The following is a 9,826-nucleotide window of genomic DNA, read 5'->3' on the forward strand; positions in this document are numbered from 1 at the left end:
CCTCGTGTCCCTAGTGGATAGTTCAGTGACCATACAAAGCATGGGCAAACAGGCAGCGTTATGTAGAGAGCAGAGAGCAAGGCAGGAGGCGGCTCGGCTGCTGTCTGGATCCATCTTGTGACTGTGCCTTAACCGCAGCCTGCAGCTCCAGGCCTCTTTCAAGGACAGTGTAATAATGGCACTTACAGGGCCCATCCTCACTGTGATTTTTGTTTGTTGCTCTGTTCAATAAGGCTTTCAGGAGGTGGTGGCCTTTTCAGCTTGGAAAAGAGGTGAATGAGGAGGGATCTGATGGATGTGTACAGTGATTGCTGTGGAGCACGTGAAAGGAGCAATGATTTGCTCTTGCAAGCACTAGGGCTGCTAACTGACAGTACAGCAGGCTTAAAGCAAACTTACCTTCCATGAATAATTATGTCCTTTATAATTAAGCTGTAGTAGTCATGGACCTAAGATGCTGTTCTGGACAAAGTCGGGACAGTCATTAACTGCCTATAATTGAGATAGAGTATGGTGGTTTTATACAACAGGCCTTGAGTTACACAAACCTCACTGGCCGTATTAGGCCTTGGGACTTGTCAGGCCTCACCTGGTCTTTAGTCTCTTAAGTTAGGTTTAATGTCACACAGTTGGGAGTTTCAGAAGTCAATACGAGCAAAAATGTTAATCGACTCACAGACAGTGTAACGAACTAATTAGTTGTAGTGAGAGGTACTAACAGTGTGTGTTAAGTGGGGGCAGGAATGTGTGAGATGGATCCAAGGAAGTGCTAATGGAGAAAGTGTTCCATGGACCTGTAGTGAATTAGGGGACCTAAGTCCTCAGCCAGCTGCACTGCCCCCCCCAAGTTTTGTTCCCAGCCAGTCTAGCAAATATTGCAACTGGTTTCCCAGCCGGTCTGAATTTAGAGTAGATAGGTTTATGACATAATATCGCCTGCTGCACTGTTGGCACTAATGTCACCCCCAAATTTCTTGATTGCTCTGCTGAGTGTGTGTCAGGGCAAATGCTTTAAAACTCGGCAGTTTTAAATTTGCCATGAGGTAAACTTACTGAGATTAGTTCAGGTATGGTAAAACAGATCTGGTCTCAAGTTTTACTGCAAATAAGTTTTTTTTTAAAAGGATTTTAAAATTTACTGGCCTTTTTTTTTTTTTTTTTTTTTCCTAGCTGATATATTTTAACTACTCAAATTAAAATAATAATAATAAAAAAGATAGCATTTAAGCATTGAAGACCAGTTCTGTGTGAGCTGGCTGGCAGCCACATCTCTTTCTTTCTTGCCATTTCTAGCTATTGCAACATTTCATCAGAAATGTGTTGTATGAGCCCAGTTTTACACACCTAATGGAAGTGATGATAAGTAAGTGGGCAGGGAAGTGCTTCTGTGAATGATGCTGTTTCTCTAAGAAAATATCTTACAGCTTCTACCTCTGAAAGTTTCTTAAAATTTGGAAAGTTTGATATTTCCTTGCCTCTTAATCTTTCAACAAGAACAGCTATGCAAATAGAAATATTAAATGTATAAAATAAATGAAAACTCTGAAAGTTACAAAACATATTTGTTTTAAACTACAGACCTGTTATCACACAACTTCTGGGTATGTTTGTCCCCAGACAAAACTCCATTTGATTTCTTAAAAATCTCCAGTAATCCTTCTATTTTATTAATAGAATTTCACAATTGTAAAGAAATCCCCTAAACAATTCCTTCTGTTATTGTTGCAAAAGGCTCCTCTGTCCAAAAAAACTAGTTAGCAATTGCATACTTGATGGTACTATATTTTAAGTCCCAATGATACCTTTTAATATAGCATTATCCTTAGTTTTATTCATGTGTGTTCTGTTTTGGTTTTCAAAATACTTAGAATTATATCTGGAAAAAAAAATGATATTACTAGTTATGGCTGCCATATGGCTGCAAATGTTCAGCAACCTGCAAGCTGAGTTTTGGTGGTTTTTATTAACATATGTGCACAGCAATAATAAAACATAAATAAGCATACGTCCTTCAATAGAGATGGAAACAAGCAGCATGCAAGTGGTTTCCGTATGTAAGAATTACAAGGACCTTCTGCTGTGCTCCTGTCTCTCTGTAATGGCTCATTCTAATTTCAACAAATTCTTTTCCTTTTTCCTCTCATAAGAAAAGAGGTTTTAACAAAAGAAACAATTATGTGGAAGTTGGACAGCAAGAGCATTAAATCATTTTGTGTTGTGCATAGATGCACAAAAGCCTGGGGAAGAACTAACTGCCAGGGTAGGGCTTTGACTTGTATCATTTTCTTGCAAATCTTTGGTTACGGTCGCTGCATTTCATTTTAGACCTGTTTACAAATCAGTTTGAAAGAGTAAGCCTTGAAATGATTAAAATATTTAAGAATGGAAATAAAATGTTAAAGTTATGCTATTTTTTCCCACAGAACATCTTTTACCTTTAGCTTGATCCGTCAGCTATTGAAGTCAGTGGAAAAGCTCCTAGTGATTTGAGCATGTCATCACGAGGTATTTATAAACCAAGAAGTTCACAGTTTGTGTCTGGAGCAATTCTTGCTTTCAGTAGTTTTGCTTCTGTGTTCTTTAATGCTTATGATGTATCTAGAATATCAGTATTGAATCCAGATGAAAACTCCTGGATTTCACAGCAGAAAAGCCCAAATTTTTGTGTGAGTCAGTCACAGGAAAAATGCAAATGATTTGCTGTACTAAAATAACACCAGCAGGCAGAGAGAGAGAGAGTAAATTCTAAATTGTTAATTTTTTCTTGATGATATGACACTAACAAAAAAGTACTGTAGTGTAAGGTGTATGTGACAAGTTATGTGATTAGAGGCTCATCTCCATGAACACAGAGGAGCAGTGACAGGTGGTGAAACTCCAGTCACCAAGTCAGGGAAAACACCTGGACCTGGGTCTATAAAAGGAGGAGGATCAACCCCTTGTCCAGGTATGAAACTCAGCAGATGAGTTAGTGGGGCTTTGGCTCACCCTGTCAGGGACATCGGAATCATTATGGAATGCAGGTGTAAAGGAACTTGGGATTATGCAAAGTTTATTATGAAATGTTTAGAGTAAGGATGGGGAAAGCTGGGGAAAAGGAAGATCAAGGTGATTTAAGGAGTAACAAATGTGAAAAGATGGGGAAAAAGGAACAAAAGGAGCCAGTTGCAAGGCTGCTGTTCAGTGCACTTTTCATGCCCTGTATGTGATCACTGCAGTCTGTCCTCTCTTCCTACTAAACTCCTTTTCTAACTATTTTCCTGGGTGAGGGGCTCTCTGTTCTTTGTGCATGGGCATCTAAGTCCCAGTGGCTGAAGAGGGGACCGTGAGTCACAGGGGCCCATGCTTCTGTGATGCCAACAGCTGAAATGACAGGAGGGTGTGGAGGTTTACAGGCCAGCAACTGGAAAGAGGGACAAGGGCTGTAGGTGTCTGGAGTGGTAGCAACTGGAGAGACTGGAGTGCATGAATACTGTGTTGATGTGTACGTCGGTGTGTGCAATTGTTAATGGACATCAAGCTCTACTAGCAGGATAGTAGGATGTGAGGCTTGGGAGCCAACTACTGGAATAGACATCAGTCTGGCCTAGATACTGGAGAGACCAGAGCACACTGAGTGTTGGCTATGGAAGGAACCAGGAGGTCCAAGGCATCTTATGGAATGACCCATGGGATCAGGGCTCTAAGAGAGCTTGTTTGCATGTGTGTTTGTGCATGAGGCAACTAGAAGACCCGGGGATGCAGGAGGCAGGTACTAGAGAGCCCATCTAAGGCCAGTTACCAGAGAGATTCATAGGGTGTGTGCCCCTGTGTGCAAACATGCATAGAGGGTCTGAGTACCAGCAGTTGGTGTGGGGCTGTGGCCTTGGGGGCTTACACATCCAGGTGCCAGCAAATGGAGGGACCAGAGGACCCAGAGTCCAGCTTACTGGATAGACTGAGTGCCTGGGAGAAGCTACTGGAGGGATCTATGTTGTATAGATGTATATGTTCCTGCTAACCGGCTTTCATCCTAATCAGCCTGACAGGGAAGCAGGATGCGGCTGTTGGTGCTGTTTGTGATTGTGAGTGCTGTGTTTTCTGTCTGGGTTGATCTGCATGGCCAGCCACGTGTACTGTGCACCTACTGACAATACACGCTCAGCCTTGCTACTCGCTGGACCTAGGGAAGTGGCAGCCTCACCTCCACTGGCCAACAAGATTCAGTAAACCACAGTAATTATTGTTGTTTGGGCATTCTGGTGGTAGCAGATCTAGAAAGAGAGGCTGTTTTTTCAAGAAGGAAAAGAGGATAAGCACCAGAAAAGTATATCAGAAAAGAACATGGAGAAGAGGAATAAGGAGAAAAATAAAGACTTCAGAAAGACCTATTCAGAACTGTAGAATATTCACTTTTATATATAATGTATATATGAAGATTTACTATATAGCATACAATAATATGCAATAATTTTAAAAATTATTGTATGCTATTGACTGGAAGATGCTGAAGCAAGAGAATAAGAGCATTTATTCATGTATGTCATGCTTTTAAGTAGCATAAGTTATTATATATCTTCACAGGGGAATCTACAACATAATTACAAGGTATTCCAGGATGGAGAGTCTATTCCTTTGTGCCTTAGGACTATACTAGTTAAAGTGTCTGAGTATTGTTTATCATCTGGAGCCTAGAGCTTTTATTTACTTCAGAAAGCTGCCAAAGAAATTCTTCATCACGGAACATGTACATTTTATATGTGCCTAAAACACACAGAGGTAGCAATTCTTTCATCAAGTAACTTCTTGTTAATTAGAAAAAAAAAAAAAAAGTTTTTTTCCTACACTTTGCTCACTTGAGTGTGTAAACAGAAACCTGAATCTCAAATGGCCTGGCCCGGTTGGCATGGATGGGGGCTGCAAATCTTGCTGGGATAGCATTGGGTTTTATGACACCCATTGCCTTCACTTCTTTACCTGAGCTAATAAGACAAGATTCACCCACAGTGAGAAAATTCATGGTGAAGAATGGAGTTTATGATAGTAGCATATTCTTTCCAGTTTTAGGTGCAGGGTCCTGTGAAAGAGATGTTGCCCCAGGGTGACCTCTGTTGTGGTTCTTCCATTTGTGCCGAAGATAGTATTGGATTTATGGCTGGCCACCTTTCCCTTTGACAAATTCTGCATTTTAAAATGCTGTCTTTAGTGAATAATGTAAGCTTAAATTTTAATGAATTAATCTCTTATGACTAATACTTGAAGCAAACTTGTTCTGACACGAGGGTTAGATCACAGAAGCAAGCGTTTACCGTGTATTATGTGCATTAAAACAGTTGCCACGTTTCTCTCTGGAGCTTTCTGGAATGAAACAGGAGTGTGTGTGTGAGGTAGGTCTAGAGGCATGCCCCAACTACTTGTTTGTGTTCAGCAGAATAGACTGTCCAAAATGTGTTATATTAATTGTGCTTAACTAGATGAACTCTAAAGTTGTGTATACCACTTCTAACACTACAGATACACTACGCTACTGCAAATACAACATAGAACTACTTGGCATATGCTGGGTTTCTAGATGTCTATCAGCCCAGCACTAATATTCAGGAACTCCTATAACATTTCTAGTAGGAAAAAGGGATATGTGGGTAGGAGACCTGCTGTTGGCCTCAAGACTTGCCTGTTTTGATAAATTGGCACTCAGAAGTCTTCACTCTTGTTAAACTATTGCTGTGTTCAGGTGCACTTGTTTCAAAGATGTGATAACCTCATACAGCATATGACAGATGCCACAATAATGTTTAGGATTATTGTCATTGTGGTTTCTTCTGCCTGGTATGTATTAAATTTGGATTGTATAATATCTCTTGTGAAATGGAACACTAGTAGATAACTTGAAAATTTGGCACTGCAATTTTTTTCCTATCAAACTAATTTCCTTTAAACCTGTATGTTCTAGAAGCAGCATCAATCAGATCTTGTCAGCAGCACAATGAGGTACCTACTGTTTATTGTCAGTGGAATACCAATTAGCCTTTAATTTTACTGCATGTCCAATCAAAAGAGCTATTGCTTTCACATGATGGCAGAAGGTCATTAAAACAAATGTTCTCGCTGCCAGACAATGACAACAAAACCACAGCTCAGTAGGTAGCATATCTGCTATTGGGCACTGACAGCACACTAAATGCTGGGCTGCGCCGATTTTTTCCATTCTGACTTGTTTCAGGTGATCTGAAGGCCTGAGAGCTATAGCTAAAACTTGCTCTTCTGACTTAACCTTTTAAGGTGCAATATTATTTGCCTCAGGCACATAAGTACACAGGTACTTTTAATGTCATAACTGTCAAATTCTGTAGTTCTTTCTTTGCTTTCAGCTGTCGCTTGCGGTTTTAGTTCTTAACAGTTCCTTCTAGAAGAAACAGCAATCTGTCCTTTAGTAAACTGAATGATTGTTCTCTAACCCCATGAAAATGAGTGCTGGTGAATTGCTTAACATGTCATCATTTTCCTGGGCTTAGTCATCTGGATTCTGTTCAGTCTTTCACTTCTCATTCTGGTGTCAATCACGACAAGTTCAATGCTTTCTTCTGTTGTGGACATCAGAGGATTTTCTGATTCAAACTATGTAGAAATTGTCTTATTCCTCACCTTACTCAGTTTTGAACTTTCTTCTTGTAAGACAATCACCTGGCTTCCTTTCTTTACCCAGAGAGCAAAATACTTTTCAAAATTCCAGAGTAACCCAGTTGCTACAGTAAAATTGGAAGTTGCTACTCACAATTCTGAGTCAATCAGCACAAAGTTACTAAGAACATGTTAATGCTTTTACATCCAAAAAATAGTTAATCTCTCCATACGGATAACAAATGCTATTTACCCAACCATTTATGCTGTCAAGATGTCTGTACGGAAGTAAGAGAGAGACACAGAACTGGAAGTAGAGCACGAGTGACAGCAAAAGAACTCTCCTATTATATATGTATTTCAGGTCAAAATTTTCCCTTTTTTTTTTTTTTTTTTTTTTTTTTTTTTTCCTGTGCAGCATTGCTCCACTGGTTTTGCTTGACAATACAAAATACAATCAACACTGAGAAATGTTGCAGAGATGCTGCACTGATAGCAATCAAAATAAACAAATAAATAAATAAAATGTGTAATAGTCAAGTTTAGGCATCCAGTTTGTGTTTTGTTGTTGTTTATATATGTATATATTTTCAGACTACGCTTTCTGATTGCTTGTTAGAAAGTAGAACTTGCACTTATGGTTAATGGTCCCATGACAGGTTCTCAGCATATCTGTAAGTCAGGTTACACAAGAGTATCCAGAAAATGAGCATTACATAGAATCGTAGAATCACTAAGGTTGGAAAAGACCTCCAAGATCATCTGGTCCAACCATCCAAAGATCATTGACCTGATCGCCACATCTCTTCCCCACCCTCCAAAACTTAGAAGAGTTTATTTTCCTCAGAGGGTCACCAGAATATTTTTAACAGGGAAGAAAAAATGATGTAGAGGTTACACCAGTCAGTTGTAGTCTCTGAGCCTCTTGCTGACCAGCAGCTCCTTTTGTAAGCGGTGCCCTGAGAAAGGATGGCGCCTCCAGTCCCCCAGTCTCAGAGATCTACAGGTGCACGAAACCATTGCCTAAACCATCTGCTCCAACCAACCGCAGGAAAGTGTCCTGACTTGAGGAAAATGTGCTAACACAGTGTAGCAAAGCTCTAGTAAGTCTGGCTTTCCACTGGCATATATCCTTAAAGTTTTACTTGAAGCCATTGACCCAGTGCCCAAGGATTAACTTTGACTCATTATTGCAGGTTGGTGAAAGGATGGAACAAAAGTGAAACCTGAAGTGAGAGAAGTCCTGTGAAAACTGAAGTGAGAGAAGTCCTGTCCTCCAGGGATAGTGTTTTAACTAAAAATATAGCGTTGGGAAAAGGATAAAGGTATTTTTTCATCATCTTGTGTCTCACACCACTAACTCAAATTTTGTGGATTCAGAAGAGCCTTCAGGTATTCTCTGTGCTCTGTCTCCTGAGCAGTTTCAGATTAGATCATAAAGAGGAGAGTGGAGAGATATAAGAATTTTCATGAAATGTATTTGGTAGAGGGGACTTAATAAATACCCGTTGTGTATTCATGACTCCATATTTAATTTTGCTTTCTAAAGGTTATTTTAAAGCCCTAAAGTACAGTTTATTTAATCATGTCTTTGAAAGAGAATTTCAGTGTTTGTGTCTTTAAAATACATTTCTACCTCTTGCAGCTGCAGTGGAAATAAAGGAAAAAAATAAAGAAAAAAGAAAATTTGATCCACATGCACCTTGTTACTTCAGAAATGAGCAAAGAAAATAGAAGACCAAGGATCACTAATTCACTAATCATAAGTATTAAAAACAATGAGCCAAATGCTGAAAGCAAGCCTGTATGGCTGAAAGTCTGTACTCTTTTAAGAAGAAAATAATAATAAAAGTTATCTTCTGATGTCAGAGATACATGTCTGTTTTCAGTTTCTTTTACAACCATGGTCCCAGAAACTCAAAATAGACTTTTTCAAATAACTCAAAAAGCTGAACACTGGGTATTTCTGGACTGTATTTCACACTTTGTCATGTATTTCTGGGCTCGTGATAAAACCTCCACAATTGCTAGTGCTATAGTCCTAAGCCAGAGGAGGCTCCTATAGAAAGAAATAAAGGGCAGAAAAATCTAATACTGCATTTAAGGTAATGGTTGCTGTATGATTTCCTGCAAATGCTTCTCTTATAACTTTGTCCGATGACCTGCATATGCTGATCTTCTTTTCTAACTACTTTCTGCTCCTTAAGAAAGGCGTTTCTTCATCTGAGTTTTTTAATGCAGTTAACATGCCTGAACACAACAAAAATATTCCTTGCACATGCAACTGCCATTTTTTCTATTTGGGAGGAGAAAAGGAAAGAACAGGCTTTACATACTTAAAAATACCCAAAATATTCCATCGTACATGCAACTGCCTTCTTTCCTTTGGGCAGGAGAGAAGGGAAGGATAAAAGAGAGATACCAAAACGCATGTTAGTAATGCTTAATTACTTTGCAGGTAGCTTTGTAAATACAGGTGGTAAAGCACAGGTAGCTTTGTAAAGCACAGCTGCAGTGTTGCACTGATGGCAGGTATGGACATGCTCTCTTGCACTCTGAGGAAGCAGCTTATGAACCTGCTCTCGTCCAAAAGCCTGAGACCCCCTTAGCAAGTCACCGAGTCAGAGCTCATGTATCCAGTCTCTCAAAGCAACTAGGGGGGATTTGGTGCTGTATAGCGCAGTTCGCCAAGAGCCCAGGCAAAACCTGCATCTGCCTGCAACATTGCACAAAGATAAACTCTTCTCTGTGGACGAGCCATCTCACATAATGCTAAGTATGCTAAGTAGGTTTGGGGGCTGAAGCTAATTGAACTTACGTAGTGGAATGTATAAGCACATGTACGTGAGTATAAGCATACATAAATACATACATAAACATACATATGCATAAAATGTGTTCCTGAAATGCTTAGAATAATTTGTTGAAGATGTAAAGGTATGACTTAAGTTGAATGTACCCTCTTGATTACAGGTCATATCTTACTGCCAGCTGCAAGAGAGGGGTTAACCACAGGGTAGATGTTACTGGAAATCTGTTGTAGCACCAAAATAATGGAAGCCCCAGTGTTTGATTTTGTGCTTTCTAGCAACTGAAATTCATCTTGTGCCTTATCCAAGAATCAAATTGAGTGGTAGGGAAGGGTGATTGTAACAATTTTACAAAACTAGCCAACAGCTTGTTGCTTGTGAAGTAGCACTAATGCTATGTTGGCAAAGTAGCCATA

General features: G+C 39.6%; 1 long non-coding RNA gene across 1 annotated transcript; it reads left to right on the forward strand.

The window, feature by feature from the left end:
- The first annotated feature begins 82 nt into the window (after positions 1 to 82).
- Positions 83 to 8,615, forward strand: LOC125184798 (uncharacterized). The gene is made up of 4 exons (XR_010828978.1): positions 83 to 272; positions 2,424 to 2,505; positions 7,797 to 7,925; positions 8,246 to 8,615. It is a non-coding gene; the product is annotated as an uncharacterized lncRNA (long non-coding RNA).
- Positions 8,616 to 9,826: the final 1,211 nt, after the last annotated feature.

The sequence above is a fragment of the Anser cygnoides genome, chromosome 2, assembly GCF_040182565.1.
Source record: "Anser cygnoides isolate HZ-2024a breed goose chromosome 2, Taihu_goose_T2T_genome, whole genome shotgun sequence".
Classification (NCBI taxonomy): Eukaryota; Metazoa; Chordata; class Aves; order Anseriformes; family Anatidae; genus Anser; species Anser cygnoides.